Below are 10,913 nucleotides of genomic sequence, written 5' to 3'. Positions count from 1 at the left end.
CTTATTGACTTACCGAAGCACTTCACTGACGGTACTCTGAGCTAGAGAGGGGGGCGGGGAGGGGGTTACGATAGGAGTAGGAGTACACGCACTCGTCGCTTAGCGAAATGTACAAGAAAAAAAATCTGCCAACTGCATACCATTTGCATAGGGTGCTCTGCATTGCCTGCAAGTTATTCAGTAGGCTGGCTTATACTGGTAGGAACCTCCTGGTTACACCACCAGCCCACAGGGGATTATTGTGTCCGTCCATCATGCATCCAAAAATGGGAGGGGTGGGGCTGGGTGGAGAGGGTGGGGAGGTGCTGGGTGGGGAGGGTGGGGAGGGGCTGGGTGGGGAGGGTGGGAGGGGCTGGGTGGGGAGGGTGGGGCTGGGTGGGGGGTGGGAGGGGTGGGGCTGGGTGGGGAGGGGCTGGTCACCCCGTGGTGCCCTTATAAAATGCAATGTTTAACCTACTCACGCCGGCTTGTGCCCACCCTCACAGTCGGACATATTTGCGGAATACACCACGCCGCCGTTGACCCTGGCCATTGACCGGACAACCCAACGTTCCTACCAGCTCCCTCCGCAGGAATGTGTTTACATAAGCCTTTTTTTTTCACTATATACCAGAGTGGAGTATAAATGTGCCGAGACCCTCCACCACCCGACACAGTCAATTAGTAAGGGATTTGTCACGTGAACAAAACGCCAAATAGTGACTATTTCACCCCACCCGTGTGTTGGAGAGTAAATCCACACGGTTTACAATTCGAGTAGTCCGACGTTTCGCTGGTAATTACATCAACCAGCATCATCGGGCGATTTGCCAGAATCGTGAAGCAATCCACCCGCTTCCCGTCTTAACTAGAGCGGCAGGACGATGCCGTCACCTGAACCAGTATTCGGGTTATCGCTCGCCGCTGACGTTTGCCATGGCTGAGAATCGAATTCAGGCCAGCGGCTTCATAAATTCAACGCTTGTATAGGGTGGTGGTCCAGATGTCTCGTGACTCCCCCAATCGGTTGACCCCTTTGAATATTCATTTCTGCTTTAAAGAAACCTTCACTCAAAAATTATTACGTTTTAGAGCTTTATAGCTCATCGGATTCCTCCAGTTTAAATATATATTTTGATTCTGAATACCGCACTAAACACATATACTTTTGAAGACGCTATAACCGGACTGTATGTCCATAGTCTATTACCGGGGCATTCCCTCATCAAATTATTTTCTAGTTTACGTGTGAAAACTATAAATCTAACCCACATACGGTGCGTTACCAGAATTTTAAACTTCTCGTAATGTACACGTAATGAATCGAACGAAAACATTGCATGATGCATTTATTTTTTTGTACCCACAGCTGAGTAAACAAGCTGTTGGGCATAGATTAGCATTATCGTATGTACGTTGATGTCCCCTGTGATTAAGGTGGCACATTTCTAATGTAGAATTAATTTGAGAGGTGGAGCGGTGGGTACAGCGGTTAGCACGGCCCCACTATGACCCGAGTTTGAATTACGATAACAAAAAAAACTCCTCTCATTCGAGACCCAAACACCATAACCTCCTCCCTTTGACATTGCTCGAAGACACTGGACTGGGGCACCACCTACAGCATCAGAACATCGACAGGCTGATGCGCACATATACCTCTTGAGCGGGACTTCAAAGGCACAGGCCACAGTACAATTGCAACCCCAACTTTGGGCCGTAATAGTGAACCACTAGAGTCTGCCACACCAACTCGAGGCCTCTCGTGGCTAGCAGACCTCGAGATTGGAATTTAACCCCTGAACATATTACAATGCGCAAAAATATCATTCTTAGCCGTGGCTGACATCAGTTTAAAGTTATATCAGAACCGACCCTGACCACCATCCCCACTCACTTCCCCAACCTACACCCGCTAGCATGGTGAAGTATGGTTAAATAAATAAAAACATCTGGGCCTGGGAAGGCCTCCATCCATCGGTAGTTTGAGAATAGCTGTAAGTTATGTTTTTGTTGTTGTTTCAATAAAGGCGTTTGTGTTGCGTTCATATGTTTTCGATTTAAAGCTTTCGTGACTGCAAGGATTCATCTTCTTTGGTTCTTTCGGTAAAGTCACGTAGAATGAGAATAAAATAATAAAATAACACAATAAAATTCTCACGACGTTTCGGCCACAACGCAAGCGGCCGTCTTCAGGTGTCGTCCCGACAGGTCTGTACCTTTCACCTGAAGACGGCCGCTTGCGTTGTGGCCGAAACGTCGTGAGAATTTTATTGTGTTATTTTGTTATTTTATTCTCATTCTACGTGACTTTACCGAAAGAACCAAAGAAGATTCATATGTTTTAACCTTGGGGCGATGCGAACAGCGTGCTGCTATTTCCAATGTTTGTCCCTAGTGCCACCGCGTGTTAATCTCTTTCGGAAATGCATTTCGTAGGAATGCACATACCACAACTGTAATCCTTACACTGCTTAGTCAGTCGGGATTTCCGTCTCTGCTGGGCGAGAGAGAGAGAAAAGGCATCGGACACACGGTGGGGGGCGGGCGAGCCGGGGGGGGGGCGGTCGGCAGACAATTCCAATTATCCGCGATAACGCGGTGGAAGGGAGTGGCGCTCAAGTGTGGTGGACTCGTACATTCCACAACGACGTATTGGAGGGGAGGTAAATACGGGCAACGCTACGAAGGAGTTTGGCTTTACTCTTTGGTTCTATTCGGTAAAGTCACGTAGGTAAAAATAAAATAAAAAAATCACGACGTTTTGGCCACAACACAAGTGGCCTTCATCAGGTGAAGGGACCGGACTGTCCAGAGGACAGCGTTGGAGTGAAGACAGCCAAGCCCAGGTCGCGTCCTTTAAGCTTGTTGTCACGGCATCTTTTGAGGAAGGTTAGCGTCTCGATGAGCTTTGACTTCTTGTTCTGTTGTCTGTTGAAAGCTCTAACAGATAGGTGAAAGCCCTCCCCGTAGAGGTTATCAATTCTAGATTTGAAGCTTTCGTGACTGCAAGGATCCATACTCTTTGTATGGATCCATATAAAGAGTATGGATCCTTGCAGTCACGAAAGCTTCAAATCTAGATTTGAGTTTGGCTTTGCGGTATTCTGTTGCAGTGCAAGTGTCGTTTATCCGACCGTCACATATCCGCCCCGAATGATGAACCTGCGTGGCTCACCCAGTGTAATATTTCTCGATGTACAGACAGCAGATTGTCGATTAATTATTATTCTGTTATTTAAAATAGCTTATTTTTGCACATTACTGCATTACATTATGTTTTGGGGTGTTGTGCATATGTTTTTGTTAATGTGTTTAATGTTCACTATATGAAATTGACATACAAAAGCATACATAATGGACAAAAATAAATATTCACATATAAAAAGTGACTATTGTCTGTACCTTACCACTGCAATCTCGAAGACCCCGCATGGAGTGATGTATATACGTGCAGTGTTTTCATTGTTTAAGTTGTATGCAGTGTATAATGTACTAAATATAATATTTAACACTGAAATCAGGCGTAGCTACTATTTTTCTGTAACACACGTGTTGCCGATCGCCGGACTGGTTACAGCCATCGGAGCGGTTTTGGTTTGCCGGAATCGCCGGATCGGCTTGGGACCGCCGGATAATGTCAGCCTGACAATTATCAATCGCGTGCTGCCGGATAATCGATTATCAGCTATATTACCAAACGCGTCTGACTTTGCTTCCAAGATTGGGGAGATCCGAGCGCAATTTCGGTTGATTTTTTTTCTTGTAACTTATTTACTGGCCAAGTTAAAATAAAACGTGAAAACCGCTGAAACATTTTCTCTATCATTAATGGACATTAGTATACTTCAGTTGGCGCACTGCCAAAAAAATTGGAACTAATACATTTTGAATTCACAACGATATCTATATCGTCAGCCATGGCCGGTCCACTGCTGGCTACAACTCCGTGCCTCTGTCCCAGGCCAACAACCCTTCTAGCTGCGTGTCCTGCTCAGACCCACATCACAGTCTATAGATATCCAGGGTGCTACAAAAAATGTTAAAACTTCCGAGAATTTGCAACATGTGCCTCCGGGCTCTGGAGATCACCTGGAGAAGATTCCAGGCACGTGCTGACAACGATGGCGAACAAATGGGAGACTCTTTGACTTTTTGACGCTATTAACATTGCATTTGTTATCATGTTACAGTGTATTATCCTTTCTTTTTACATTAAAAACGATAGTCCCGTATAAGTGCTGAAAACATTTTGAAGCACCCCCTGTATTTCACTTGTGTATGTTCTCTAACCCTTGTGTAACGCTCTCTTTGTGCATGGTGCCACGGTTACATTTCTTTGCTTTTGGCTAACTTTCTGGTTGAAATGTCATAGCAGAGGAAGGCCTGACGGAAAATGGCTTGGCGACGACGACGTGAGAGAGATCGGTGCCAGAACGATGCGGCCACTACTTCAGCATATTGGCACGAAACAGAGGAAAGTGGAAACAAATGATGAAATGTGCATCGGACATATACGGGCTCTCTGCCCCATGGATCGTGATCACGAAGATCTCATAGCAGGTTTCAGTTCTGTTTTCCTAAAGCTCTGCAACTTTTATCCATATAGATACCATCCCACCTTCAATACACACTGATGTATATATTTTAAGTGCGTGTTCTGTATTGATCTTTAGCACGACTATTCATCGTCCTCTGTCGAGTTCTCCAGTCCCCTGTAACATTTACATCGGATGTCATCAGGATTGTTGTCAGCAAAAATATAGATAGGTTAGAGAGTACCTTCTCAATTTTCCGCTTATGCGTTGATTTCGCCAATTCGCTTTTCAGCAAATGCATACTGGGCAGTGTGATTATCAGCCTTCGTGATAACCTACCACCTTGCCTGACTCGACTTGTGTCTCTACATGCAACCCCATGTGTGTACGTATGTACGTCGAACTTCTTTCGCACCGCACGTGGCCAAACCGTGCCTAATCGGAGGCGCGGTAGTCCAACCACGCATGCCGTCTCATCATACAATAACCTCCCACCGGCCTCGAGTGGCCTCTGTCTCAAGCCTGGTGTCTCTCGAGCCAGACGCACGTTGCTTCTCTGTCTCGCAGCTCTGAATTCACCCCCTAGTCCTCTCCAGCTCCGTCTCATCCAATAGGCGCAGTAGGCACCGGTGCCTAGGGGCATACGAAAACGAAATGGCCCATGCAAAAAAAATGTGACCATGTTTTTTGTTGTTTGCCGGATAACGAATACTGTATATACATGTATTTGTAAATATAAATGAAATATATTTATAATCCCATATGATAAATCATCGTAATGATTGGCATTTTTTGCTGATGCCATGTTACGGCTCGCCTTAAATTAAATCTGCGACGCACAGCGCTCCCATCGAATGAGGGTACAGACTGAATAGTGAACGTGTCAGCAGGAACGACATCTGTCCTGCTGTCCAGCGTCTGGACGAAGAACCGCGTGAAACAAACGGAGTGACAGCAGCGGTAGTAACATAAAGTTATCACTGACTACCCTACGAAACCGAAGTGCCTAGGGCCTACAAGAACCTTAAACTGGCCCTGGTCCTCTTACTGCACAACATCGGTGTCATCCTTTTGTCAGGGTCTGAATATTTCCCCCCCTCTCTTTCAGTAAATGAAGCAATTGGTGGGACCCCGGGGTCCCACCACTGCCCCGGGGTGGGAAAAACCGCGTAGCGACACGAGTCTTGCCTTACCGATAACAAAACTAGTGGTCAATCGATTGGCCTCGTCGAGAGCTACTCGAGGCACTAAGTTTCGTAAAAAGTTGAAAAATTATATAAACACGTTAAATTCACTGCCTGGGGGGGGGGACGGGGCTCGCCTTGGCAAAGAAGCTGAGGATCGACGGCTGACCGGAGGGCGACTGCGGCGGACGCCCCCCGGGGCTCGCGTTTGTCCGGTGGGGTGGCGCCCATCGTGTTGATCGCCGCCTGCTGCTGCTGCTGGCGCTTGTTGGTACGAGTCTGAGCGGGCGGCGCGTTGCTGTCGGGATCACGTAGTGGGCGGACTGAAAAATAATAATTATTGACCTGATTTTTGCGGGACCCCGGGGTCCCGCCAAATGATTCAGTTATCTCCCGAACCTTTGAATGTCCCTTTTAAGTTCAAATTATGCGCGTTGCAAATGTTATTCATGAATTAATGCGTGGATCCACGTGTTCCATTTTCACCGTTTTTTTATTCAGGCATTGATTTATGGCAGCCTGGATTATTGCATCAGTTTACACTGAATTAAATTATTTTCCACATAGTAAAATACAAATAGGCCAGCCATAATGGTATCTCTTATTGGTTTTGTTTAGAATCGGATGTAAATATTGTCTGCGTTCAATGGGGGTTTGAACACTGTACGTATTCACTTACTCGGTGATATTCTTGAACAATTTACAGGTGTGATATCAGGGCAATGAGTCTGTAACACTCTAATTCACGTATGCCTCTCACTTTGTGAACAGATGAGTGGTTGATGCATCATCATGCAATTGAGATGCAGTACAGTGTTTAATTTCAGTGAAATATCTAGAGCATAGATCCACTTAGTTTGAAATAACAGCTGCCTCTGTATTCTTAGATGTGACCAAGAGCAGTGTTTACTGCTTCAGGTGTGAAATTAGCAAACTCCTCCGAATCGAAACATTAATTGCATCCTGGAGTATGCTGATTGCTTTGCTCTGGAGAACATTACAATTCCTCTGCCAAATTTTATGTGTTGAACTTTTTTCGCACCTTACGTCGCCAATCGCGCCAATTGCAGGTGTGATTAGTCAATTTTGCTCTCTATGCACCACCATTTGTGATTCATCATCAACTTTTTATTGATTTCATGTTCCCATAGCTTGATATGACTGACGCCTTCAATCATATCCTGTCACGTGCCGTGATTACTTTTCTCGTTCGTTTTCCAACGGTTTTACAGAGTTCTATGTGTTACATATTTTCTTTGCCATTTCCAAACCCGTTCGTATACGCCCTTCAATTTACTAATTGTAGTGTTCATAGAACGTGTTCTTTTATTAATTTTTTTCCTTCGGCCTTCCCACTTTCATTGCACCGTTCATAAGAATGTTAGTTATTCCTTGTTTAAATGAGTTTAAATACAAATCAGATTGTTGTTTTCTACTCTAGACATTTGAATTCGTGTCTTGGAATAAACAGGTTTTATATGTATAAAAAAACGATTTACAACCTACAGTGAGGGAAAAACGTATTTGATCCCCTGCTGATTTTGTACGTTTGCCCACTGACAAATAAATGATCAGTCTATAATTTTAATGGTAGGTTTATTTGACCAGTGAGAGACAGAATAACAACACAAAATCCAGAAAAACGCATGTTAAAAATGTTATAAATTGATTTGCATTTTAATGAGGGAAATAAGTATTTGACCCCCTCTCAATCAAAAAGATTTCTGGCTCCCAGGTGTCTTTTATACAGGTAACGAGCTGAGATTAGGAGCACACTCTTAAAGGGAGTGCTCCAAATCTCAGCTTGTTACCTGTATAAAAGGCACCTGTCCACAGAAGCAATCAATCAATCAGATTCCAAACTCTCCACCATGGCCAAGACCAAAGAGCTCTCCGAGGATGTCAGGGACAAGATTGTAGACTTACACAAGGCTGGAATGGGCTACAAGACCATTGCCAAGCAGCTTGGTGAGAAGGTGACAACAGTTGGTGTGATTATTCGCAAATGGAAGAAACACAAAAGAACTGTCAATCTCCCTCAGCCTGGGGCTCCATGCAAGATCTCACCTCGTGGAGTTGCAATGATCATGAGAACGGTGAGGAATCAGCCCAGAACTACATGGGAGGATCCTGTCAATGATCTCAAGGCAGCTGGGACCATAGTCACAAAGAGAACAATTGGTAACACACTACGCCGTGAAGGACTGAAATCCTTGCAGCGCCCGCAAGGTCCCCCTGCTCAAGAAAGCACATATAAATGCCCGTCTGAAGTTTGCCAATGAACATCTGAATGATTCAGAGGACAACTGGGTGAAAGTGTTGTGGTCAGATGAGACCAAAATGTAACTCTTTGGCATCAACTCAACTCGCCGTGTTTGGAGGAGGAGGAATGCTGCCTATGACCCCAAGAACACCATCCCCACCGTCAAACATGGAGGTGGAAACATTATGCTTTGGGGGTGTTTTTCTGCTAAGTGGACAAGACAACTTCACCGCATCAAAGGGACGATGGACGGGGCCATGTACCGTCAAATCTTGGGTGAGAACCTCCTTCCCTCAGCCAGGACATTGAAAATAGGTCGTGGATGGGTATTCCAGCATGACAATGACCCAAAACACACGGCCAAGGCAACAAAGGAGTGGCTCAAGAAGAAGCACATTAAGGTCCTGGAGTGGCCTAGCCAGTCTCCAGACCTTAATCCCATAGAAAATCTATGGAGGGAGCTGAAGGTTCGAGTTGCCAAACGTCAGCCTCGAAACCTTAATGACTTGGAGAAGATCTGCAAAGAGGAGTGGGACAAAATCCCTCCTGAGATGTGTGCAAACCTGGTGACCAAGTACTAAGTCATGTTTTGCAGAGGGGTCAAATACTTATTTCCCTCATTAAAATGCAAATCAATTTATAACATTTTTTGACATGCGTTTTTCTGAATTTTGTGTTGTTTTTCTGTCTCTCACTGTTCAAATAAACCTACCATTAAAATTATAGACCTACAATTTCTTTGTCAGTGGGCAAACGTACAAAATCAGCAGGGGATCAAATACTTTTTTCCCTCACTGTATGTCAACTCAATGATAGGTGAACACCTTCCCCGCTATGCATAGTGCAATTGTCGTATCGACGTTTAATCCATTGTGCGTTTAGAAAAAATAACAGCAATTAACAACAAGCCAGATGGTATGTGGCAGATACTTTTTCATACGACAAAAGACAAGAAATGGTATGCCTCTGTGCTTTTGACGCTAAATAAAATTCACGTGCATGGTAATGCCATGCACTCTTTGGGCACCTTACGTTGTAATGAGGCCTTCTAGATGGCACACCTCGTGGACGGTCGACACCGCACACCTTTATTGGACGAAAAGTACATTGGTTGTAAGCACATTTAATCGTTCAAAACCCAGACCTTTCATGAGATTCAGGGTAAAGTTGATTGATACGCGTTGTGTACACCCGTTTGAAGGGATTGATTATTCCAGTAAATAACTCGATATCAATAACATTTTTTCAATCATATAGCTTGATTATTATGCAGTACATGCATGTTGCTATGACTGTTAATTTAATTCAAGTTCTGAGCAAGACCAGCTTGGGCTTATTGTCCTTAATTGCTGCAGTTGAAGCAATTTCCTTGGTCAACTAAACACACATCATTAAAGGCTTAATTATATGGGCAGTGTTGAACTTTCTCCATGTAATTAAGAAAAGGGCCCGGATTGCATTGTTTATTGGATGCACCGGCGGTAGCGAGATGTTAACTACCTCGCTTGGTATGCAGGAGGTCGTGAGTTCGGTTGGAGTTTGCGGTGTCTCTCTCCCCGTGGTCGCATAGAGTTTTCTCCGGGTCCTCCGGTTTTTCCCTCCGCATTTAGAATCAACGTCACGCGTTTAGAGTATTTGGCTGCTATCAATTTCCACATCATAAGCCACTTCATTTAGCTATCATTTGTGGCCAGGTCGCTTCTGAAAAAGAGCTACGTAGCCCAGTGAACCTTACCTGGTAAAAAAACAATACACTGTAGTTTAGTTTATAGTTTTAGTTTACTGGTGTTTGACAGGTAAACTGTGCACTCATTGTGTTTACATCTTATCCTAAGATTTCTTGCCTCTTTTTAAATTTCGGAACACTAGCGGGGGGGGGCGCACAGCTGGTGCATCTTCCAGTCATCTCAGTCAGCCAACTCATGGCACCTGGGCCTGTCCCGTGACCTCCTGTCAGCGAGCCTTCGACACTTCACGTGGCCTCAAAGTGCACCCGGCCTGGCATCAGGCACCGTTGGCGAATGGCGACTGTTGTTGTTGTTGATCTCATTGCTCCATCTCCATGGTGGTCACCCTCTTGGATACGTTCTGTCCTTTGTCTCACCTTTTTGTCACCGGTCTCGTCAATCTGCTTTCATCCCTTCGAGCGACACGTAACAGTGTCCTGACTGAGTCCAGGAACCAGAGAGAGCCCAGAGAAAACCTGAGCATGCCACGATGTTTCCGCGGAGGGGAAACGGCCGTGAACACGTGGCTACTGCAAGACGAATTCGTTGCAACTCCAGCACTTCAGCATTCACATTTCCGCCAGCGTGTATTTGTACGCAAAGTGGCAAATGTCCACCGGCAGACTCCACCGTCCTCTTCCGCCTCGTGGAACCTTCGAGCAGGATCCCGGAGTTTCTCGGCTAACCCCACATTTGAACTTTGCCCCAGATGCACCTCCTTCTGTGATTGGTTGTTACTTAACCGTTGATATTGGTCGTGAAAGCCTACGTGTTAAACATCCTACGCTGTGCACCCGGGTCAAGAGTTGACCATGACTGGTGAGCGCGATCTTAACCGGCCCTGTGGCCTCTCTTCACTAACCCGCACCGACCAAGACACACTGACGTATGGTGAAGCAAAACCCCTATAACCGACATCCCATGGCAAAGCCTCGATCCAGCATTGTATTGAAAAGTGGGGGCTGTAAATTATTACGGCATTATTGTCACTGGTCATGTAATGTCAATTGCGACTATTATTATTACTACATCGCCAGTGCTGGCAATATGGCGTGCATGTATATATGAACGTCAGCATTGCGTATGCATGCTTTGTAGTCAATGCAGGCAAATTCGAGTCCCGCAGTGCAGTGCGAGGGAGCGCTTCGTCTCCACGTGCCGATTGCGAGTTTGGCTCCTGGCTCAACGATAATTGTCAACAGGGCTGGCTCGCAAACGTGTC

This window comes from Petromyzon marinus, chromosome 32 (assembly GCF_048934315.1).
Source record: "Petromyzon marinus isolate PM22_M1 ecotype Great Lakes invasive population chromosome 32, UKy_Petmar_22M1.pri1.0, whole genome shotgun sequence".
Taxonomy (NCBI): domain Eukaryota; kingdom Metazoa; phylum Chordata; class Hyperoartia; order Petromyzontiformes; family Petromyzontidae; genus Petromyzon; species Petromyzon marinus.
The sequence above is the reverse complement of the archived record's forward strand: the minus strand, read 5'-3'. Positions refer to the sequence as shown.